This window comes from Rhinatrema bivittatum, chromosome 2, assembly GCF_901001135.1.
Source record: "Rhinatrema bivittatum chromosome 2, aRhiBiv1.1, whole genome shotgun sequence".
NCBI lineage: Eukaryota > Metazoa > Chordata > Amphibia > Gymnophiona > Rhinatrematidae > Rhinatrema > Rhinatrema bivittatum.
Genome location: NC_042616.1, coordinates 42,045,177 through 42,070,409, shown reverse-complemented (window position 1 = coordinate 42,070,409; position 25,233 = coordinate 42,045,177). Strand labels below are relative to the sequence as shown.

General features: G+C 45.5%; 1 protein-coding gene across 15 annotated transcripts in view; it reads right to left on the bottom strand.

Annotated features, from left to right (window-relative positions):
- The window catches only part of LOC115085938 (zinc finger protein 566-like), a 158,625-nt gene that overhangs the window by 28,981 nt on the left and 104,411 nt on the right, over positions 1–25,233 (bottom strand). The window contains exons 1-2 of one of the 15 annotated variants that reach the window (XR_003854996.1): positions 14,819–15,138; positions 6,332–6,433 (exon numbers count right to left, since the gene is read on the bottom strand). The exons of 11 other annotated variants lie outside the window; for them this stretch is intronic. The gene's annotated coding sequence lies outside the window, so the exon portion shown is untranslated. Of the gene's footprint in view, positions 1–6,203; positions 6,434–7,129; positions 7,745–14,818; positions 15,139–25,233 lie in introns of those variants that run through there. 3 more of the 15 variants (XR_003854995.1, XR_003854993.1, XR_003854994.1) reach the window with 3 other exon arrangements.

Here is a 25,233-nt window from a genome sequence, read left to right as displayed (position 1 = left end):
AGAATGCATAGAGGTAACCCGCATGGAGCGGCAGTTACTACCCTTACCAGAATGCATAGAGGTAACCCGCATGGAGCGGCACTTACTACCCTTACCAGAATGCATAGAGGTAACCCGCATGGAGCGGCAGTTACTATCCTTACCAGAATGCATAAAGGTAACCCGCATGGAGCGGCAGTTACTACTCTTACCAGAATGCATAGAGGTAACCCGCATGAAGCGGCAGTTACTACCCTTACCAGAATGCATAGAGGTAACCCGCATGGAGCGGCAGTTACTACCCTTACCAGAATGCATAGAGGTAACCCGCATGGAGCGGCAGTTACTACCCTTACCAGAATGCATAGAGGTAACCCGCATGGAGCGGCAGTTACTACCCTTACCAGAATGCATAGAGGTAACCCGCATGGAGCGGCAGTTACTACCCTTACCAGAATGCATAGAGGTAACCCGCATGGAGCGGCAGTTACTACCCTTACCAGAATGCATAGAGGTAACCCGCATGGAGCGGCAGTTACTACCCTTACCAGAATGCATAGAGGTAACCCGCATGGAGCGGCAGTTACTACCCTTACCAGAATGCATAGAGGTAACCCGCATGGAGCGGCACTTACTACCCTTACCAGAATGCATAGAGGTAACCCGCATGGAGCGGCAGTTACTACCCTTACCAGAATGCATAGAGGTAACCCGCATGGAGCGGCACTTACTACCCTTACCAGAATGCATAGAGGTAACCCGCATGGAGCGGCAGTTACTACCCTTACCAGAATGCATAGAGGTAACCCGCATGGAGCGGCAGTTACTACCCTTACCAGAATGCATAGAGGTAACCCGCATGGAGCGGCACTTACTACCCTTACCAGAATGCATAGAGGTAACCCGCATGGAGCGGCAGTTACTACCCTTACCAGAATGCATAGAGGTAACCCGCATGGAGCGGCAGTTACTACCCTTACCAGAATGCATAGAGGTAACCCGCATGGAGCGGCAGTTACTACCCTTACCAGAATGCATAGAGGTAACCCGCATGGAGCGGCACTTACTACCCTTACCAGAATGCATAGAGGTAACCCGCATGGAGCGGCAGTTACTATCCTTACCAGAATGCATAAAGGTAACCCGCATGGAGCGGCAGTTACTACTCTTACCAGAATGCATAGAGGTAACCCGCATGAAGCGGCAGTTACTACCCTTATCAGAATGCATAGAGGTAACCCGCATGGAGCGGCAGTTACTACCCTTACCAGAATGCATAGAGGTAACCCGCATGGAGCGGCAGTTACTACCCTTACCAGAATGCATAGAGGTAACCCGCATGGAGCGGCAGTTACTATCCTTACCAGAATGCATAGAGGTAACCCGCATGGAGCGGCAGTTACTACCCTTACCAGAATGCATAGAGGTAACCCGCATGGAGCGGCAGTTACTACCCTTACCAGAATGCATAGAGGTAACCCGCATGGAGCGGCAGTTACTACCCTTACCAGAACGCATAAAGGTAACCCGCATGGAGCGGCAGTTACTACCCTTACCAGAACGCATAGAGGTAACCCGCATGGAGCGGCAGTTACTACCCTTACCAGAACGCATAGAGGTAACCCGCATGGAGCGGCAGTTACTACCCTTACCAGAACGCATAGAGGTAACCCGCATGGAGCGGCAGTTACTACCCTTACCAGAACGCATAGAGGTAATCCGCATGGAGCGGCAGTTACTACCCTTACCAGAACGCATAGAGGTAACCCGCATGGAGCGGCAGTTACTACCCTTACCAGAACGCATAGAGGTAACCCGCATGGAGCGGCAGTTACTATCCTTACCAGAACGCATAGAGGTAACCCGCATGGAGCGGCAGTTACTACCCTTACCAGAATGCATAGAGGTAACCCGCATGGAGCGGCAGTTACTACCCTTACCAGAATGCATAGAGGTAACCCACATGGAGCGGCAGTTACTACCCTTACCAGAATGCATAGAGGTAACCCGCATGGAGCGGCAGTTACTACCCTTACCAGAATGCATAGAGGTAACGCGCATGGAGCGGCAGTTACTACCCTTACCAGAATGCATAGAGGTAACCCGCATGGAGCGGCAGTTACTACCCTTACCAGAATGCAGAGAGGTAACCCGCATGGAGCGGCAGTTACTACCCTTAGCAGAATGCATAGAGGTAACCCGCATGGAGCGGCAGTTACTACCCTTACCAGAATGCACAGAGGTAACCCGCATGGAGCGGCAGTTACTTCCCTTACCAGAATGCACAGAGGTAACCCGCATGGAGCGGCAGTTACTACCCTTACCAGAATGCATAGAGGTAACCCGCATGGAGCGGCAGTTACTACCCTTACCAGAATGCATAGAGGTAACCGCATGGAGCGGCAGTTACTACCCTTACCAGAATGCATAGAGGTAACCCGCATGGAGCGGCAGTTACTACCCTTACCAGAATGCATAGAGGTAACCGCATGGAGCGGCAGTTACTATCCTTACCAGAATGCATAGAGGTAACCCGCATGGAGCGGCAGTTACTACCCTTACCAGAATGCATAGAGGTAACCCGCATGGAGCGGCAGTTACTACCCTTACCAGAATGCATAGAGGTAACCGCATGGAGCAGCAGTTACAACCCTTACCAGAATGCATAGAGGTAACCCGCATGGAGTGGCAGTTACTACCCTTACCAGAATGCATAGAGGTAACCCGCATGGAGCTGGCAGTTACTACCCTTACCAGAATGCATAGAGGTAACCCGCATGGAGCGGCAGTTACTACCCTTACCAGAATGCATAGAGGTAACCCTGCATGGAGCGGCAGTTACTACCCTTACCAGAATGCATAGAGGTAACCCTGCATGGAGCGGCAGTTACTACCCTTACCAGAATGCATAGAGGTAACCCGCATGGAGCGGCAGTTACTACCCTTACCAGAATGCATAGAGGTAACCCTGCATGGAGCGGCAGTTACTACCCTTACCAGAATGCATAGAGGTAACCTGCATGGAGCGGCAGTTACTAACCTTACCAGAATGCATAGAGGTAACCTGCATGGAGCGGCAGTTACTACCCTTACCAGAATGCATAGAGGTAACCTGCATGGAGCGGCAGTTACTACCCTTACCAGAATGCATAGAGGTAACCCGCATGGAGCGGCAGTTACTACCCTTACCAGAATGCATAGAGGTAACCCGCATGGAGCGGCAGTTACTACCCTTACCAGAATGCATAGAGGTAACCCGCATGGAGCGGCAGTTACTACCCTTATCCAGAATGCATAGAGGTAACCCGCATGGAGCGGCAGTTACTACCCTTACCAGAATGCATAGAGGTAACCCGCATGGAGCGGCAGTTACTACCCTTACCAGAATGCATAGAGGTAACCCGCATGGAGCTGCAGTTACTACCCTTACCAGAATGCATAGAGGTAACCCGCATGGAGCGGCAGTTACTACCCTTACCAGAACTGCATATAGGTAACCCGCATGGAGCGGCAGTTACTACCCTTACCAGAAATGCATAGAGGTAACCCGCATGGGAGCGGCAGTTACTACCCTTACCAGAAATGCAATAGAGGTAACCCGCATGGAGCGGCAGTTACTATCCCTTACCAGAACTGCATAGAGGTAACCCGCATGGAGCGGCAGTTACTACCCTTACCAGAATGCATAGAGGTAACCTGCATGGAGTGGCAGTTACTACCCTTACCAGAATGCATAGAGGTAACCCGCATGGAGTGGCAGTTACTACCCTTACCAGAATGCATAGAGGTAACCCGCATGGAGTGGCAGTTACTACCCTTACCAGAATGCATAGAGGTAACCTGCATGGAGTGGCAGTTACTACCCTTACCAGAATGCATAGAGGTAACCCGCATGGAGCGGCAGTTACAACCCTTACCAGAATGCATAGAGGTAACCTGCATGGAGTGGCAGTTACTACCCTTACCAGAATGCATAGAGGTAACCCGCATGGAGCGGCAGTTACTACCCTTACCAGAATGCATAGAGGTAACCTGCATGGAGTGGCAGTTACTACCCTTACCAAAATGTGTAGAGGTAACCCGCATGGAGCGGCAGTTACTACCCTTACCAGAATGCATAGAGGTAACCCGCATGGAGTGGCAGTTACTACCCTTACCAAAATGCATAGAGGTAACCCGCATGGAGTGGCAGTTACTACCCTTACCAGAATGCATAAAGGTAACCCGCATGGAGTGGCAGTTACTACCCCTTACCAAAATGTGTAGAGGTAACCCGCATGGAGTGGCAGTTACTACCCTTACCAGAATGCATAAAGGTAACCTGCATGGAGTGGCAGTTACTACCCTTACCAAAATGTGTAGAGGTAACCCGCATGGAGTGGCAGTTACTACCCTTACCAGAATGCATAGAGGTAACCCGCATGGAGTGGCAGTTACTACCCTTACCAGAATGCATAGAGGTAACCCGCATGGAGCGGCAGTTACTACCCTTACCAGAATGCATAGAGGTAACCCGCATGGAGTGGCAGTTACTACCCTTACCAAAATGTGTAGAGGTAACCCGCATGGAGTGGCAGTTACTACCCTTACCAGAATGCATAGAGGTAACCCGCATGGAGCGGCAGTTACAACCCTTACCAGAATGCATAGAGGTAACCCACATGGAGTGGCAGTTACTACCCTTACCAAAATGTGTAGAGGTAACCTGCATGCAGCGGCAGTTACAACCCTTACCAGAATGCATATAGGTAACCCGCATGGAGTGGCAGTTACTACCCTTAGTAAGTCTAATGCAAACATAAATCAGTATTTTCTTTCCCCTTGCTGTTCGCACTATACACACATGCTAATAGCCCAGCCATGTTCTTTAGCCCATCCTGAGAAAAGATTATAATGTCCAATAACCATTTAGAACTGTTTAGTACCTGTGGGGTACGATCAATAATCTCTGTGCTACACATTTAGTACCCCCTCTTTCTGGCAGGATGAAATCTAATGCTTTATGATTATCCATTGCATAACGATGAGTCTCAGCTAATTGATGTGCTAGAGCACAGATATTATCCTGGGTAACGTTCTTAAGGATTTCTACTAAGGCTTGTAAACGGAGGACAGCAGTAGAGAGATGGCCAATAGCGTATATGTTAGAAAATGGGAACCATGCGGAACGCATCAGTCTATGGCGTTCCTCAACAGTAATAGGTGTGAATCGTAAGGCATTCTGACTGCCCTGATCAGCCCAATCCTGGGAGGGGAGTTCTTCTAAGGTTTGCCGTTTATAACAGGACTTGTATGTCTGCTTCTGCTGGTGAAAAGCAGAAATAGGCAAATAAGCATTCACAGGGGTACATTTTGCAGTCCAATCAACAGGAAGAGTTGCTCAAATTTTATTCCCTCGAAAAGAGAAATACACAGGAGCTGAAATACGGACGGGATGGGAAATGGGCCATGAGGACTGCAAGTCAAGAATAATCATCTTAATAATAAACCAATCTTTGCACAAATGCAAGCATGAGGCACTGTTACAGGATGGGAGTTCAGTAAGATTTATTGTTATTGAAGCTTCCTCATTGATTTCCTGGTACCGCTGGAATATCTGGTTACGATATTGCCCAGCACCAGTAAAAATATTCCCAGTCGCAGCTTGCCATGAGGAGGATGAAGTATTCCTCCCACATTTGGGAGGGAGAACACAATCCATCGTTCATCTCTAAAGTAATCAGAGATATTACTCAAGGTCACGCTGGTAACATTACATGAAATGGAGGGGTTTCCCAAATGAGGCCATGGGCTGAGTCGTGGGTTTGGATTTGCGCTGTTACTAATGAGGGTCTGGTAGGAACAAACTGTAAATGAGTAAGGAGGAGGGACATATGGGGAGCGGAAGATATCATTAACCATAGGTCTGGCTTGTGGGCACAGAGCAGAGAATCTGGGATTAGTATTACTACGTGAACAGTTAGCCATTATGGCTAATGGTATGGGGGCATTGGATATAATAAGAGAACGATCACCAACCCTTAAGGGCCATTCTATGAAACTACCAAACTGAGGGTGGTATAGTTAGAAATATTAGGAAAGGCCAAAGATATCTCAGAGGGATTTCTATTTCATGCTTATGGTGTATATGGATGTTACCATGATTATCATAACGTGTGATATTAGTGAGTGATTCTAATGCTAAGCATGTAAAATGCAACCCAAAAAGATTAAAGCAAACAAACCAAAGGTCTTTTGTATAGAAATGTTCATTCTGCAGCTTTAAGTCGGTGACTTGGAAGGAAGACGGGTGCGGTGTCTCCTTCCATCAGTACGGATGTGGTACGCCCTGCACCCAACGCTAAGATTTCACCTTTGCTGCAGTCAGATCTTGGAAGTGGAAAACGCACCCAAACTTTCTGTTCCTCACAGTCAACCTTTCTGATGTGTCTCCCAAAGAAACAGTGGGTTTGGTCTGTAGGTTGGAATGTAAAACATGTTTAGCCCGACTGAACTTTACCCTGCATTTACTATTTATAACTCTGGAAATAGACAGGAGACACCGCACTCCTTATAGGAGATTGCCAATTTACTCAAGCTAAACCTTCCTCTCCCAAATGTCTCCCTTTCTGTTTTACCTTTATATATATATATTACATGAAGACTTGGATTCAGGATTATAAAATATGTTTATTATATATTTTTTATTAGTAAAATGAAGTTATTACAAGTTAGTAATAATCATTTCTTTTATAAGCATCATTTGTATTATAATAATCTTGTGCTCAGTTAAAAGCACAAAAGCAATATCTCAGTCAATTCTTTTCCTGTGTTTAGCCGGGAGGGAAGGTAAGGAGTGCACGTAATAACGTAGTTGCACACCTCAGCAAGGACGCGAGCCTTCTCCCAGTTCCCGGGTTTTCTGCACTCCTTTGTATACAGGTTTCTTGCAATGCCTTGCGTGTGATCGACCCTTACCTCCTGGTGCCAGGTTACATATTCCCCTGTGTCCTGTCAAGTACACATTTACTCTCACCCTTGCATCCCTCGATTATTTTTATCATTTATTTCCAATATATGCATAATTTCCTCTCATCCCTTGTGCAAAGGTACAAAAGTTCATGGTGAATCATAAATGTGTGCATGTGTTTGTGTGAATATATTTTATTACCTCTCTCCTTTGCATCCCCCTCCCAGGCATCTGCTTCCCTCTATGTTATCCTCACTTCTGTATCGTCAAAAATAATCCATCACTGCACGTGTCCTCTGCCTTGCCAAGTTTCCTTTTTGTGCCTACTCGAATGGCAGCAAAGGTCCTAATGCCTAGGGGATCTCTGAATAATGGGAGAATTTTATTCTAAGGATACAGTAGCCAAAGTGGACCGCAGTTTAGAAGTTCATACAAGGCGGTGTTTGCATCCATGAGTTTAGTTCTTGCTGATACCCCGCAGATATGGCTGCCCATGAGTTTATGTTCCAGAGTGGACACTGGAGAGTCACTATCTCATTAACCTTTTCATGACCTTCACTTGTTTTTGAGCTCTAAATAATCTGATGTCACATGCATGCCTCAGAAGGTGTCAGGGATAATAAAGAGGTTGTGGATGGAAACCTGATGTTTCTTGGCTATTTTTGGATTTCATCCGAATGGGATCCCACTGATGGGAAAGAAGATGCTAAGTCTTAATCTGTTAGGCTACGGTTTTGAGTTCATACAGCAAGCTTTGAATAAGTAACAAATGTACTGTTTATCACACAATCAAAATATTTTAATACAAGGAGATGGTTTGGGCACACCCCAGAGAGAAGAGAAGAGTCTGGGGGGAGTGGTCCCTTGGAGCACATGGGGGAAAATGACTGTCTGTATGCTTGGTTGGAGTGTAGGAGAGAATGAGAGAATGAGTGAAGGTAGGCAAAGGGAGATATATAAAAGTGAAGAAATGTTGTTTGTCCAGTTAAATGATATGGATCACTCTGGCTGCACTTCTATTTATTAATCTAAGTATTGTGTCATTACCAAATGCAGTAAAGAACTTATTGCTTAGCTTAGCTATAATTTCTCCAAAATCATGAAAGGATTTGAACAAGTTAATGTAAATCAGTTATTTACTCGCAGGACCAGGGAGCGCTCCATGAAGTTAGCAAGTGGCTCCTATGAAACAAATTGAAGAAAATTCGTTTTCACTCAGCACATAGTTAAGCTCTGGAATTCATTGCCAGGGGATGTGGTTTCAGCAGTTAGTGTTACTGAGTTTAAAAAAGGTTTGGATTAGTTCCTAGAGATTAAAATCCATAAACTGCTATTACAGTAATTAATAAGCAATAGTAGCTTGTGATCTATCTAATGTTTGGGTGCTTGTGACTTGGATTGGCCACTGTTGGAAACAGGATACTGGGCTTGATGGACCCTTGGTCTGACCCAGTATGGCAATTCTTATGTTCACACTAGCTCTCCACTTTCTGTAGCTGACTCTGATACATAGATCCAAGATAACCATAACTAGATGGTCTTAACCTATCTAAATTCCTCAGTAAGCTTAACATAGTGCCAGATATGAGGAGTGATTGTAAATCTGTAAAAGAACCATAAAGGGAGACGAGAGTAAAAGAGTCAATGTTCTCTGTAGGGAATCGGGGCTAATAGACATCTGGAGGAACCCTGGGGAGCAAGATTTTACTTTATTCGAGGCTGGATTATTTTTTAATCTCTAGAAGCTGTTCCCAAGGGTTCAGGAGTCCTCACTAGAAATATTTCAGCCTCTGATCATGCCCCTATTTCATTTGGGTTAGACTTGGGAGATGAGCTCAGAATTAATCCATGATGATTTTTTCATCTATATCTAAAAGACAAATGGGCTGAATATATATATATATACTAACACCACAGGCTGAATATATATATATATATATACAAACGCCACGGGCTGAAATATTATATAATTACTATTATTACTACTGCCATGGGCTGGAATATATTATATATTATATATATATATACTAACGCCATGGGGCTGAATATATAGATATATATACTACTAACGCCACGGGCTGATATTGTACATGATGACTACAGCCCACAGGGCATTAATATATATAATCTATATATATGCAACGACATGGATGAATATTATATATATATATACTAACGCCAAAGGGCTGTAATAATATATATAATATATTACTAAACGCCATGGGCCTGACTATATATTATATATATATATATATAACTAACGCCACGGGCTGAATATATATATATATATACTAACGCCACGGGCTGAATATTTATATATACTAACGCCACGGGCTGAATATATATATATATATATACTAACGCCATGGGCTGAATATTATATACTAACGCCACGGGCTGAATATATATATATATATATATATATATATATATACTAACGCCAGGGGCTGAATATTTATATATATACTAACGCCACGGGCTGAATATATATATATATATACTAACGCCAGGGGCTGAATATTTATATATATATAAATATTCAGTATATATATATATATATATATATATATATATATATATATATACACAACCCTTAGGATCAACAACCCACCACCGCAAATCACTACCAAATCCACCATCCACTTCAGGAAACCATGCTCTCCAGACTTACTCAGTGAAAAGATGTCCGAAGCATTAAATCAACTAGACCTCACAGACGCAACAACTGCAACCACCTCATGGATCAAGATTAACAATAAAATTGCAGATCAAATCTGCCCAACTTCAACCAAAACAATACAACCCACATTAGACAATAGAAAACCCTGGTTTACCCCAGAACTTAAATCCCTTAAGCAATCTCTTAGAAAAAAGAACAAAGCTGGAGAAAAAACCCAACCACTTCGACACATGCCATCTACAAATCCCTCCTCAACACTTACAGGAATACTATCCTTAGAACAAAGAAAGAATTCTACGCAAAAAAAATCCACAACTTCATTTTCGACTCAAAGGCTCTTTTCTCTTACGTCTCCTCTTTAACCAAACCATCTCCTCCCACCATCCCAGACCACCAAGCTCTCAACAAAGCAAACGAACTAGCCAACTACTTCAAGACAAAAATCACCAACCTTACCCATTCAATCACAACCAACAGCCTCACCCTAACACACCATCTCATAGCCTTGCCTCAACAAAACACAAGCCTGGATTCATTCGAGCTCACTTCTTCACTGGAGATTGAAAATACACTCAAGAAACTTAAACCATCCTCCCACCCATCAGACCCATTACCAACAAATCTCCTCATCGCCATACCAAACACCATCTCAAAACCAATTGCAGAAATTATCAACACATCCCTTTCTCAAGGTTTAGTGCCTAACCAGTTAAAATTGGCAATCCTCAAACCACTACTAAAGAAACCAAACGCCTCTCCATCAGACCCAGCTAACTTCCGACCTATCGCAAACTTACCACTCATCGCCAAACTGATGGAAAAAATTGTCAACAAGCAACTGTCAGAATATCTGGAAGATCATAACATTCTATCCCAGCTCAATATGGCTTCCGAAACACCTAAACACCGAATCTCTCTTACTATCTCTCACTGACACCATCCTCGTTAACCTGGAGAAAAAAACAATCTTACCTGCTTGTTCTTCTTGATCTTTCTGCTGCGTTTGACACGGTAAAACACACTATATTATAGGACCAACTAGCCATATAGGGATCAAAGGCACAGCTCTCAGATGTTTCATTCCTTCTTAAGCAACAGATTCTACAAAGTCAGGATAAACAACAAAGAATCGCATCCAATCCTTACAGAGCAAGGAGTCCCGCAAGGATCCTCACTTTCACCCACCCTCTTGAATATCTACCTCCTCCCTCTCTGCCACCTACTCTCAAATCTCAAGCTCACCCATTACCTCTATGCAGACGACATACAAATCCTTCTCCCGATTACAGAATCCCTTCAAAAAACCATCACATACTGGAACGAATGCCTACAGCCTATTAAAGACTTACTCTCAAGCCTCAACTTAGTATTGAATGGCAATAAAACCGAAATGCTCATTGTCTCCCAGGATCCCCTTACAATATCTTCTAGCCTCTCTCCACCAAACACAAATAGCATGTTCTCACCTGATGTCAGAGACCTTGGAGCCTGGCTAGACAACCACCTAAACCTAAAAAAGTTTGTAAACACTACCACAAAGGACTGCTTTTACAAACTGCAAGTCCTCAAAAACTTAAACCCCTCCTTTACTTCTCCGACTTCAGGCTAGTACTGCCAATCCATCAATATTATCTAAGCTCGACTATTGCAACTCCTTCTGCTAGGTCTACCCAGCAACACCATCAAACCATTACAGATGGTACAGAATTCAGCTGCTAGAATTCTCACAAGCTCTAACAAAAAAAGATCATATCACCCCAATCCTTCGTAACCTACATTGGCTTCCTATTAAACACAGGATACTCTATAAGGTACTCACAATCGTCCACAAAGCGACATACAAACTAGCTCCTATTATGTTAAGCTCTCAACTCCAACCGCACACATCTTCTAGACCTATTAGAAGCGCATACAAAGGAACACTGCATGCCCCACAAATAAAATCATCATTGAGCAAACAAGCACTATCTTCAGCAGGCCCCCACCAGTGGAACTCGCTCCCCCCAGATCTAAGACTTGAACCCAGTCATCAAGAATTCAAAAAAGACTGAAGACCTGGCTTTTCCAACAAGCCTTCCCAGACTCTTAATTCTACTCAGACAGAAAGACATCCTAAATATTAGGTATCCCAAATTATGGACACCGCACCAAGTCCTACTATCAGGACCCTGCAACTGTACAACAATTTTCGAGTCCAAAAGTTCATCACATTTTATTGCATCTATTTTGCAGCGCTAATATGTCACTATCTCTACGTTAAATAGTTAAACTGTATATATAATATTTATTTATTACTATGTTAAACTATAATATTTATTTATTACTATGTTAAATTGACATACAGTTATATTGTTCCATCTGTTCTACGGTTCTATGTAAAGCCAGTTATATCGTTCCATCTGTTCTACGGTTCTATGTAAAGCCCCTCTCTCTGTTGGGCAGTTTATCGTTTAATGTAAAACCGGAGTGATTTGTAGTCCCTACAAGAACTTCGGTATATAAAAATTAAAAATAAAAATAAATAAATATATATACTAACGCCACGGGCTGAATATATATACAAGGCCGTTAAGCCCGTTAAAACGGGCTACATCCCTCTGTCTCTCATCTCCCCCTCATTCTCTCTCCCTCCTCTACTCTTCACCACCCCCCTCCCCACCCACTCCTCTCCACCTCCCTCTCCTCTCACTCAGTCCCCCTCTCCCTCCCTCCCTCCCACTCAGTCCCTCCCTTGCACCCGCCTCCATTCCTTCCGACGCCGTACTCGCGACGGTCCTCCCGCTCCTGCCGGCAGATCTCGGGGGGGGGGGGTCACTGCCGCGCGCGGTGCCGCTACTTCTCCTCCCGCTCCTGCCGGCAGATCTCGGGGGGGGGGGCGTGGGAGTGCACACCCCCCCCCCCCCTGAGATCTGCCGGCAGATCGGGGGGAGGAGAAGTAGTGGGTGGCACCGCTGCGCATGCGCGGGCGCCGCTGCTTCTCCTCCCGCTCCTGCCGGCCCCACCGCAATTTTTTTTTTTCGGCCATGCACGGCTCTGACCGACGTCCTTGCGCATTTGCGGGCCGTCGGTCACGGGCCATTTATAAGGTGATATATATACTAACGCCATGGGCTGAATATATATATACAAACGCCAGGGGCTGAATATATATATATATACTAACGCCACAGGCTGTATATATATATATATATATATATACTAACGCCATGGGCTGCATATTTATATATATACTAATGCCAAGGGCTGAATATACATATATATATATATACTAACGCCACGGGCTGAATATATATATATATATACTAACGCCATGGGCTGAATATTTATATATATATACTAACGCCACGGGCTGAATATTTATATATATACTGACGCCAGGGGCTGAATATATATATATATATATATATATATACTAGCGCCACGGGCTGAATATATATATATATATACTAACGCCACAGGCTGAATATATATATATACTAACGCCATGGGCTGAATATATATATATATATACTAACGCCATGGGCTGAATATTTATATATATACTAACGCCACTCCTCACTTTCCACAATGATGGGGACCGATGCAAAAAAGTTTCGCTGAAAGCAGACGCTGAGGGCCGGATTTTATAAATTAGCGCGATCGCGTACTTTTGTTCGTGCACCAGGCGCGAACAAGAGTACGCGGGATTTTAATAGATACGCGCGTAGTCGGAGCGGCCTCGGAGGGAACTTTCCTTCTACCCCCCCCCCCCCCGCACCTTCCCCTTCCCTTCCCCTACCTAACCCACCCCCCCGGCCCTATCTAAATCCCCCCCACCTTTGTCGGCAAAGTTACGCCGCCCCCGAAACGCCGCATCACACGCAACACACCCCCAAAACGCCGCGTCACTGCCGGCACGCCCCCGACACGCCCCTCCATGCAAGCCCCGGGATTTGCGCGTGCCGCCGAGCCTATGCAAAATAGGCTCGGCACGCGCAGAGGGGGTTTGTGGTAGGTTTTCCTACGCGCGTACCCCTTTGAAAATCTACCCGTGAGTGTTCAGCGCCCGCTTTCTTAACATATCCCCAGGCACCTCTCCTGGCAGCGCGGTGCAATATTTAAATTAGGGTTCGCGCTGTTGAGGAGGCGCTAGGGGCGATTGCGCACCCCTAGCGCCTTCTTGACAGCATGCACCCGAGAGGTACACTGTCGGGGGCTTTCCGCCGGTAAAGAAATGGGCGCTGAATTTACCAGCATCCGTTTTCCTAACCAGCGCACATGCACAGGTTAGGAAAACGGATGCTGATAAATTCGGCGGCATTCTCCGAACCTGACTACCGGCATCTAAGGAATGTATAAATCAATATTAAAGTGTTTGGCACTTAATATTAATTTGTTCACTCCTTCACTTATTGCCCATTGATTCCTTCACTGTCACATGTCAGTGAAATGGACCGATGGGCAATAAGAGGAGTGAATAAATTAATATTAAGTGCCTGACATTTTAATATTGATTTATTCACTCCTTACAATGCAGGCAGTCAGGTCTGGAAAATGGATGCTGAATTTATCAGCATCTGTTTACCTAACCCATGGATGTGCTAGGGGTTCAGAAACCAGAGGCTTGTCAACTGAGCAGTTTTTTCTGCTTTTCTATACTAGTTTTAGGAGCGCTCAGCAATTAACGCCTGCTCCGGGTGGAAATTAATTTCTGATCGGTAAAATGTGCATCCTAGACGCACTTTTTTTTTGCATTGGGAGTGAATAGCTAATAGCCTCATTTACATGCATTCACATGTGATGAGCACTATTAGTTTCACTCCGCGTTGGATGTGCGTTGTAGAGGCGCTAATCCCCTTATTGCCATGCTAAGTGCACTGTATTATGTCGGCCCCTTGGTGAGTGAAGCAGGTAAAGCAGTAATGCACGCGCATACAATGGCTTATGTCACTCGGATTAAAAGAAATCTGCAATGCAGATATCTTGAATTTGACTAAAGCGCTGAAGGCAGCGCAGGCTAAACATAGAGCTGATATGTCAGAACACTAAAAAAGGCCGAACAATTCTGCAGCTCATCCTTATTGTCACCAGTACCTCCTGCTTGAATCTACCAGCTAATTCTGGCAGTGATGTACAATAACCAAAGCCACATGGTTTTGGCTGAACTGATGGGGGCACAGGAGGCTGATAGCAGCAGCAAGTAAAGCAGGAAGTTGGGGGCAATCTCCTACCTGAGCAGAAGCGCCTGCAGGCATTTTCCTCCCTGATTTTGCTGCCTTCAGGATTAGAAATGAATTGGGGACTCTTTCTCGGGCTGCGGAAGAGCCGAGTGTTTGCCTCTTGCTGTATGTGGGGAGGGGGTGTCAGACTCAGAGCTGCAGAGCCTGGCAGGGGAGGAAGTCTCTCGTTTCCTGAATCTGAATCTCAAAGCATCAGAGCTGCACAGCTGTGGAGGGGAGGGAATCTTCCTCTCTCTTTTCCTGAATCTGAATCTCAAACCTATCAAACTTACAGAACAGCTGTGCCCCCCACATCCTACCCAGTGCTTTCACTGAGGGCACAGAATGATGACATCACTGAGGAGGGCACTTTACAGTTTGGACACATGCTGATGACATCACAGACGAGGTGTAGTGGTATTCTGAGGGCTCACAAAGATGACATCACACAGGAGGCGGGGAAACTTTACTATGAGGGCAGAGGCTGATTCAGTATTGCCAATTTAGAGATTTTGTAGCTAGATCTGGTGACTTTTTAAACCAAATGGAGATTTTAGAACTGTGAATGAGACTAGGGTTTAATTTAGTTCCTTTTGGACATTTAGTTACAAATCTAGGGACTTTCTCACAGCTCTATAATTTCCATCAGGCTCCCAACTTGCAGAACATATCTGGAAGCAGAAAAGTGCATTAGAGTGAGACCTCATCTGGCTAGAATGGGGCAGGAAAGTACAAGAGATAGCTAAAGCCAGAAGAATGCAGGGCTGCATAGAGAGAGGAATAACCAGTAAGAAAAAGGAGATGATAACGCCCTTGTACAGGTCCTTGGGGAGGCCTCACCTACAGTACTGTGTTCAAAAAGGATAGAGACAGGATGGAGGTGGTCCAGAGAAGGGCAACCAAAATGGTGTGGGGTCTGTTTTAGAAGACCTACGAGGAGAGGCTGAACGATCTGAAGATATATATAGATATGTCCTGTAAGAGAGGCGGTGCAGGGGAGATATGATACAGACCTTTTTATGTTGTATGAACTTTGAACTTTTCCCTTGCAAATGAAACTCAGATCAAACAGGAAATATTTCTTCATGGAGAGGGTGATGGATGCCCGGAATTCCCTTCTAGAGGAATGGTGAAGACAGAAACAGCCACAAATTTCAAAGGGGCAAGGGATAGATACTGTGGATCTCTAAGGCTACAGACAGGACAGAAAAGAGAAAAGCATGCAGAAGGTAACGTGTTGGTACAGCGGTTACTACACTTAGCAAAAGGCTTGGACATTACTACCCTTAACCAATATGCTCTGATTGCTTTCAATACAACTGCAAAATTGCTCCCCGCTAAGACGGCGGGGGGGGGGGGGGGGGCGGAAAGATGAACTGGATTCAGATGACAACTCAGGGCCTCCACTTCCATGGTCTGGCATATTATTATTATTATTTATTTATTATTTATTTCTTTTATATACCGACATTCAATCGAGATATCACATCGGTTTCCAGATAACCAAGAGAATAGGGCGTAGTCCGCCCTATTTTACATTATAACATGGTAACCAAAAGAAAAAAACAATTATAACATATTATAACAGTGGTACATGGAACAAAAGGTTATAGGATATAACAAAAGGTTATAGAAAATAACATATGTACATGAATGTGTTGTTGATAAAATAAATTTAGGATTAGGGACTTGTTGGTTAGGTAATTTAGGAATAGAGGTGGGGGGGATGAGGGAAGGGAGGGGGGAAGGTGGGGTGGGAGGAAGTAGCGGAGTGAGGGATTCAGGGGGGTGAGAAGACTTGAGTATGGGATGAGGTGGGTTGCGTTCGGGCAGGTTAAGGGTCGGGTGGGAAGGCTTTTAAAAACAGCCATGTTTTTAGGTGTTTTTTGAAGGTTTGCAGTGATGGTTCATTTCTGAGACAGGTGGGGTGTTCCATAGGGTGGGGTCCCGCTATTGTTATGGCTCGTTTGCGGGTTGCGTTGAGGTGTGCAGATTTGAGATTGGGGATGGCTAGGAGGCCAGTGTTGGTGGATCTGAGGTTCTTTGTGTGGGGTGTGGATGTATTGCGTTGTTTAGCCAGTTCATTTTGTTGTTGTGTATTTTTTGTGCATGAGGGTGAGTGTTTTGTAATGGATTCTTTGTGTGATGGGTAGCCAGTGGAGTTCTTTGAGGGTGGGTGTGATGTGGGAGGATTTTTTGTTGTTGGTGATGATTCTGGCTGGCGGCGGCATTTGTAGAACTTGGAGGGGTCTGATGTGGATTTCTGGTAGGCCGATGAGAAGGGAGTTGCAGTAGTCGAGTTTTGAGAGGATAATTGATTGAAGGACTGTTCGGAAGTCGTGCGCTTGGAGAAGGGGTTTAAGTTTTTTCAGGGTTTGGAGTTTGAAGAATCCATCCTTAATTGTATTGGAGATGTGTCGTTGAAAGTTGAGTTGGCTGTCAATTGTTACTCCTAGGTTTCTTGTGGATGGAGTGAGTGAGATTTGTGAGATCTGTGGCACTCCCGTGTTGATTGAGGTTCCTGGGTGGTTGGAGGGGGTGCACTTGAGGGGATAAGAGGGACGGTCATCGTGGATGTGAAGGATTTCTGTTTTGGGCTTGGTTGAGGCATAGTGATAGTTGGGATAGTAATTGGGACAGATTTGAGCTGAGGTTGTTCCATTTTTCCATGGTGAGTTGGATGGACTTGTTTATGGGGAGAAGTATTTGTATGTCGTCTGCATAGACGAAGTAGGTGAGGTTTGCATCTGAAAGGTATTTGCATAGTGGGAGAAGGTAAATGTTAAAGAGGGTTGAGGAAAGGGAAGAACCCTGTGGGACCCCATGTGTGAGGGGCACTTGAGAGGATTCGGATGAGTTTGTCTTGACGATGTAGGATCTGTTTGAGAGGTAGGATTTGAACCATTTGATTGTGGTGTCTTGAAGACCAATTTCTTTAAGTCTGGCGAGGAGTGTTCTGTGATATAGATATGCATATAGATATGCATATAGATATGCAGGCATAAGAGAAATAGCACAGGACTGCTTCTATGGATAAGCCCTAAAGGAAGTGAAGAAATTGCGCATGGGGTAACTTTCTAGTACAGCAATTACTACCCTTAGCAGAAGGCATGGAGATTACTAACCTTAACCAATAAGCCTTGATGCATATAATGTAAGTGCAACATTGCTCCCCACTTCGACAGCAGGGGAAAGGGGAATTGGATTCAGACAACAACCAAGAGGGCCCTGACTTCTACTGTTTGGGGTACTGATATGCAGGAGGGTGTGGACCCAGCAACAGATCGGGAGGTGGAGTCACGTCCCCAGGAGGGCATGGACCCCCAGTGTTGGCACGGACCTTTCAGCAGAGGGGAAGTGGCACTGAGGAGATGGCAGCGGTTTAGATACAATGGACCCCCTCCCCCCCCCAGGCCAACAGTACTCACCAACCCAGTTGCATCTTTTCACATGGGTGAGACTTGGGATAAAAAGGGGAGGATAATAATAACACTTGATTAAGTGGGAGCTCAATATTCCCTTCTATTCTATAGGGGGGTATACTGAGGGGGGCCAACAACCCCAAATTGCCAAATATTAACTTTATTTATTTATTTATTTAAAAGTTTTTATATACCGCAAATAGGACAGTAGCCTGACCATCTAAGCAGCTTACAATAAAACATTCATAAATAAAAGACAAACCAAGCAATCATAAAAAATACATCACATTTACAGTACATCGTATGCAACCATATATATATGTATAGATATTTGAGACTAGTATAGTGAACAAGTTCCTATTGGAAATAGATTTTAGTGATTAATGTATATTATAAGCGGCGGTACAAAGGTAGGTTTTCAGAGATTTCTTAAATTCTTTGGTATTTGCAGTTAGGAGAATTTGTTCAGGGATAGAGTTCCACAAAATTGGACCTGCGACGGAGAAAGCCCGCTTGCGAGTCAATGCCAAACTTGCGATTTTTACAGATGGTACTTCTAGAATGAATTTATCCATGGAACGAAGCTGTCTGGTAGGTTTGTATGTTCTTAGTAGGGAGCAAAGTCAGACTGAGTTAGAGCTGTATAGTAGATTATGGATGATTGTAAGAATTTTGTAGGTGATGCGATAAGATACCGGTAACCAATGAAGCTGCTGCAGGACAGGTGTGATGTGTCCTCTACGGGGTAAGTTAAACAGAATCCGAGCTGTAGCGTTTTGGACAAGTTGCAAGGGATGGATGGTAGATGTGGGTAGCCCTAAGTATAAAGAATTGCAGTAATCTAAGGTTGTTAAAATTAATTCTTGTGTGACTGAACCAAAATCTGATGAAAATAACAGGGGATTTAGTTTGTTTAACATTTGTAGTTTGAAAAAGGATTGCTCCCTTGTAGAAATGTATAAAGTTGTGTGCCCTGAGACTTAACCATGAGTAGATAAGTGAGCTGTTTGACATCCTATTAGCGATGTACATAGTCATGTAGAAATGTATATACTTATATAGTCTAATGAACCCTTATATATTTGCACATACTGCCAGCCTTCTTCACAGTCCCATTTGTTTTCCTGGGGTGAAGGGTGGGGAATCCTACCCATTGACCCCTTCTTCCCCAGGTGGAGGCACCAGGCGCCTAGAATGTGAGGACCTATGGCGTCTGCCCTGGGGGGGCCCCTGCCAGATCGGTCCCTGACCCAGGAACACCCCGTGAGGTCAAGGGGGTGTTATATAGAGGAAAGGTGAGATAGAGGAAATATGATAGAGACATTTAAATACCTCCAAGGTTTCCATGCATAGGTTTAATGCATCATGGTCTTGGAAAGACCTCCCATGAGCATTCTTTGGTATCTCATGAGATTTGTTCTCTAAGAAAACCTTTTTCCTCAGTCAGTGAATAGGAATGGCCTCTCTCATGGGGTAATGTCTCCAAATGGATTAGCTTTACGCATACCATGGCAAGAGTGAATCTCATATTTAAGCCATGGCCTGTTGGATATGATCTCAATATCTCAGGTTTGCTGCTAATGCTCTTCTTAATACTTGCATTGTAGCAAGGACTGCCTTCTTCTGAAGTTCATAGGATTGTATTTATTCATTTTAGATTTATATTCCAGTTTTTGCACTTCAAAGCGGATGTAATGGGGTAGATTTTGAAAGGGGTACCCCCCGAAAACCTACCCCAAACCCCCCCTGCGCGCGCCGAGCCTGTTTTGCATAGGCTCGGCGGCACGAGCAAGCCCCGGGACGCGCGTAAGTCCCGGGGTTTGCATGGAGGGGCGTGTCGGGGGGCGTGTCGGGAGCGTGCCGGGAGTGACGTGGCGTTTCGGGGGCGTGTCGCGAGTGACGCGGTGTTTCGGGGGCGGCGCCGCGGGCGTGGTTTCAGCCCGGGGGCGTTCTGGGGGCATGGCCGCGGCCTCCGGACCATCCCCCGGACCGGGACATGGAGCGCGGCAGCAAAGGTAGGGGGGGTTTAGATAGGGCCGGGGGGGGGGGGGGGGTGGGTTAGGTAGGGGAAGGGAAGGGAAGGTGCCGGGGGTGGAAGGAAAGTTCCCTCCGAGGCCACTCCGATTTCGGAGCGGCCTCGGAGGCAACGGAGGCAGGCTGCGCGCCGACCCTGGATTTTAATGGATAAGCACGGCTACGCGCGTATCTATTAAATTCCCACATACTCTTGTTCGCGCCTGGTGCGCGAACAAAAGTACGCGTGTGCGCAGATTTATAAAATCTGCCCCAACGTGTATAGCCAATGTACCACCCCCACCTCTGATCTGAAGCAACTCCAGCATCATGCTGCATCCAAAGAACATGGCTAACTTCTTGTAGCCCTGGAATTCCTTTATAGGTTCTCCAGTATGGACTTCCTGTGGCACTGGTTAATGACATCACATCCTGCATGAATAAATAAGGAAGTCCATTGCAACTAGCCAGCACCTCAGCAATAGGTCCTCCTCCCTTGCAGTGTATGTTGCTGTTCCCTGTGCCTTGTTGTTACTGTGTGTGTCTTGATTTCTTGCTGTCTTGCCTTGCCTTGGCCTGATTCTATGGTTCTCACCTCAGCCTTGGATTCTGACTTTATTCCTGGATTGCTGCCTGCCCTGACCTTTGGCCTGGACCTGAATATCATCAGTTCATTGCCTGCCCTGACTATTGCCTGTAACTGGATTCTCTCTGACCGCTCCTTAAGTGACACTTGCCTAAGCCCTGCTGGCACCTGGAACACAAAGGATCAACCCACAGGGAATGGGGCTGATACAGCTCCAGCTGCAGTAAGGGCAACCCAATCTGCTGTTGGCATGGACCTAGTAGGTTCACCTATTAGGCTGCATCAACCATGCCCCAGCCCAAGGGCTCACAACAGGTCGGACTATAAGTTATTTTTAATCAGACCAGTGATGACCAATACAGTTAGAACCCTTTCTGTATCTTTTAATCAGGTTTTCTTGGTCTGTGATTGCATCATTTGCTACTAAAGGATCTTCTCTTTCCATAGGTTGTACATAAAATTAGTTTAGAATTCTCCCCTGATATTCACATTTGGGCATCGGTGGGATTGAGGTTTTTGGCTGATGGTCGAATTAAAATTTTTACAGAACTGAGGGAGGATTTTGGTATTCCCCCTTTGACCCGATGTTTATATTTTTGTATACGGAAAGATATCTCCGCTATAGCACGAGACGTGCCGGAAATCGAGGACGCTGAGCGGATAGAGGGTTTATTAAGTTGTAGGAAACCTCCTTCTCATTTTATAGCTGTTTTGTACAAAACCTTTCAGGCCACCCTAAGTGCAAAGACAACCACTCCTAACCCTATTAGGCTATGGAATGAGGATCTAAATTCGACATTGGAGAGCAAAGAATGGAAGTCTATATGCAGAGCCTCACGTCGTATCACATGTTGTTACAAGAGATGCAATATAAACTATTGAATAGAATATATCGTACCCCAGCTTTTTAAGCTATCTTTAGTAATGTTAGGGACACCTGTTGGAGGGACTGTGGTTCTTTGGGGACCTTTTATCACATGTGGATCCGGGTGGGGGAGATTATTTCAGTGATTTGTGGTCAGACATTGCGGGTGGACCCTGCACTATTTCTGTCTACTCGATGGGAGATGAGGGGACGCAGACAGCTGTTGGGGTTAATGTTACATGCGGCACATCTTACAGTATCTCATCAATGGAAAGGATTCCCCAATATTACTCTTTGGGAAGTCAAGTTATTAGACATTGCACTTACAGAAAAGCTGACCCTCTCTTTCCAAAATCAAAGAGCGAAATATCAGGTGATCTGGGGGATCTATTGGAAGTGGAGGGAAGGGAGGTAATGATGATGTGTAGGGGGATTTCTAGGGGGCAAGAACAGTGGGGTTCCTAGGCACTGTAATAATTGTATTGTCGCATGTGAACTCTTGTGTGCTTTATAATTAGGCAATTCCACACATTGTATTGTTTGAAAACAATGTTTAAAATAAATTAGTTTAGAACCAGCACTTCTATTAAGAATGCTGTTCTTGGGGTTTGTTTATTTGGGATTTTTTTTATCCTTTACTACGATGTCTGGTTTTCTTTATTCTTTATTTCGGTTGGAATAGGAAGGTCCCAGGTGATCACAACAAAATTCATTCTTTACAATTGTATTAGAGTTGTGATGCCACTGTATTTGTGCTTTTGCCAATTCCTTTTTCCTTTTTTGTTGGTCTGGTTCTTAAAAAAAATTTTTTTTCTTGTTTTGCAAATCCTGTTCCTTCTTTCTCCAAGTGTGGTGGTGGATCCTCACTCATTCTGCTCACCAGAATGCTAGTCCAAGCTTAAGGATGGAGACCAGTTTTGGCTATGGGGGTTATGGATGCTGTTAACTCTGCTTGGAGGCTTATGATGGTATCTCTGTATGTGTAATCTACTTCTATAAGGCTCAGACCGCCTTCAGCCCTAGGAATGTACAATCTCGCCACACACTGGTTCTTATAAATTACCTGATGGGTATGGAGGCGTTTTCTTGTTCTTACATCTAACTCCCACCTACCCCACCTTCCATTCTTACTATATAGACTAACCCACTAATTAGGAAGTGGGATTACACAGAATGACTTGACACTGGTCGACAGGAAATAATTTAAATGAATTGTTAGTCATTTGTAAATCATAATACTTAAAAGTAAAGTTCAGGGAGAGATAAATTAATATAATAATAGATGTTTCAGGTAATTATTTTTTATTGATTTGATCTAAGGCAATGGGATTCTTTATAGACTACACACCAGATAGGTACTAATAGATAAGATACTCTACTTCACATCTCCTAATTACAAAAAGCAAGCAAATAGGGTTACAGACAGGAAGTGTGCAGATGCTTGATGTCACAGAAAGGAAGCCAGCTAATTATATTTCCAGACCAGCTGAGGAAAAGGTAGGGACTTTGGGAAGTCTTTTGTCTCATTTCTTTCTACAAGTATGAAGGTCCTAAGAAGAGCACCGGCACCGGCTGGAAGCTCTTCAGTGCTTTTCCGATGGCCTCTTGGATCATCCGATCCAATTCCTCACAGAAGCCTGGTGCGCTTCAATGTCCATAGACCCCTTCACCTGTTCCACGGCGAAGTTTCTGGACAATCTCTGGCACCTGTCGGAGTCAGGCCTGAAAACTTCCTCTATCATGGTGCATGTCAGCGTGGTAGCCGCGTTTCATAAAGGCGTTGGGGATTTTCCTATTTTGACACAACCCTTAGTTATGAGAGGCTTGCTCCACTTAAAACCTCCACTGCGCCCTCCGGCCCCTGCTTGGGACCTCAACGTGATTTTGGGGCGGCTCATGGAACCTCTGTTTGAGCCTCTCCACTCCTGTGATCTCCGTTATCTCACTTGGAAAGTAGTTTTCCTTCTCTCTATCACGTCAGCTCGCAGAGTTAGTGAATTGCAGGCATTAGTCACCTGTCCGCCGTACACTAAAATTCTGCACGACAGGGTAGTGCTCCGCACTCACCCTAAATTTTTACCGAAGGTAGTGTCGGAATTTCATATTAACCAATCTATTATCCTACCTACCTTTTTTCCCAGGCCCCATGCAAACCCAGGAGAACAGGCTCTGCATTCTTTGGACTGCAAACGTGCCCTCGCCTTCTATCTAGACCGCACGTCGACCCACAGGAAATCCACTCAATTGTTTGTTTCTTTCGATACCATCAAATTGGGAAATCCTGTGGGAAAGCAGGCCCTCTCCTCCTGGTTAGGGGACTGTATTTCTTTTTGCTACCAACAAGCAGGCATTCCGCTGCAAGACCGTGTAAAAGCACACACTGTCAGGGCCATGGAGACATCAGTAGCGCACCTCCATTCGGTGCCGCTTGCTGATATTTGTAAGGCTGCCACCTGGAGTTCTCTCCATACTTTCACAGCCCACAGGCTGGCCCACAGGAACCAAATTTCCACCCCTGTTGTTGTGCCTGTTGCACGTCTTTGAATGCATTTGGTGCTTTGCTCGGGCATCCTCAGCTCGGTACTCACCCATATGTGAGGACTACCATCCTGCTTGTCCTGTGAGAAAGCAGAGTTGATTACCTGTAACCCCGCGGAGTTGGGTTCGTTTACGTTTTCTTATTTTATTTTTCACATGTACTTTTTACTGTAAGACGAGACTGAAGGGGGACCCCTGCTGCATGCAGAGTCAGTGCATTGCTGGGCATGCCCAGTAGGTTACAGTCAAAGTTCCAGAAACTTTGACAAAAGTGTTCCGTGATTGGGCTCCATCCTGATGATGTCACCCATATGTGAGGACTAACATCCTGCTGTCCTGATAGAACACCTGTTACAGGTAAGCAACACTGCTTTCTCTCCAGGACCCTCTCTCATACAGCCTGCTGTGCTCTGATGTGTCTCTCTCACTCCCAGGGAGGAGGGGGGGGGGTGCATGTGGTCACTGAGGGGCTGGGGGAGCTTGTCACTGCTGCAGAGGCTATCCCAGCATCCCTTGCTGCTGTCCCTGCTGTCCTCTGATGTGTCTCTATCACTCCCAGGGAGGGGGTGTGTGTGCATGCTGTCACTGAGGGGCTATGTGACCCCCTTACCTCCAGGCTTGCGTTCCTCACCACGACCTGCTCTGTTTCGCCCCGGGCCGTGTTGGGGCCTTCCTGCGGCATCTTCTCCACGAGGGAAGTTGGGGTAGTCCCGTAGTCCTTCATGCCTTGCCTTGGCAACAGGTCGACTCATCGAGTAGCTGGTTGCTGATCCTGCTGTTCCTGTATTCCTGCCTAACTTTTCCATCTCCGTTCCTGCCCTCCTGCCTGTTCCAGCTCCGTTCCTGTGTTCCTGCCCTCCTGCCTGTTCCAGCTCCGTTCCTGTGTTCCTGCCTTCCTGTTCCAGCTCCGTTCCTGTGGTCCTGCCTGCCTGCCTGTTCCAGCTCCGTTCCTGTGTTCCTGCCTGCTTGCCTGTTCCAGCTCCATTCCTGTCCTCCTGCCTGT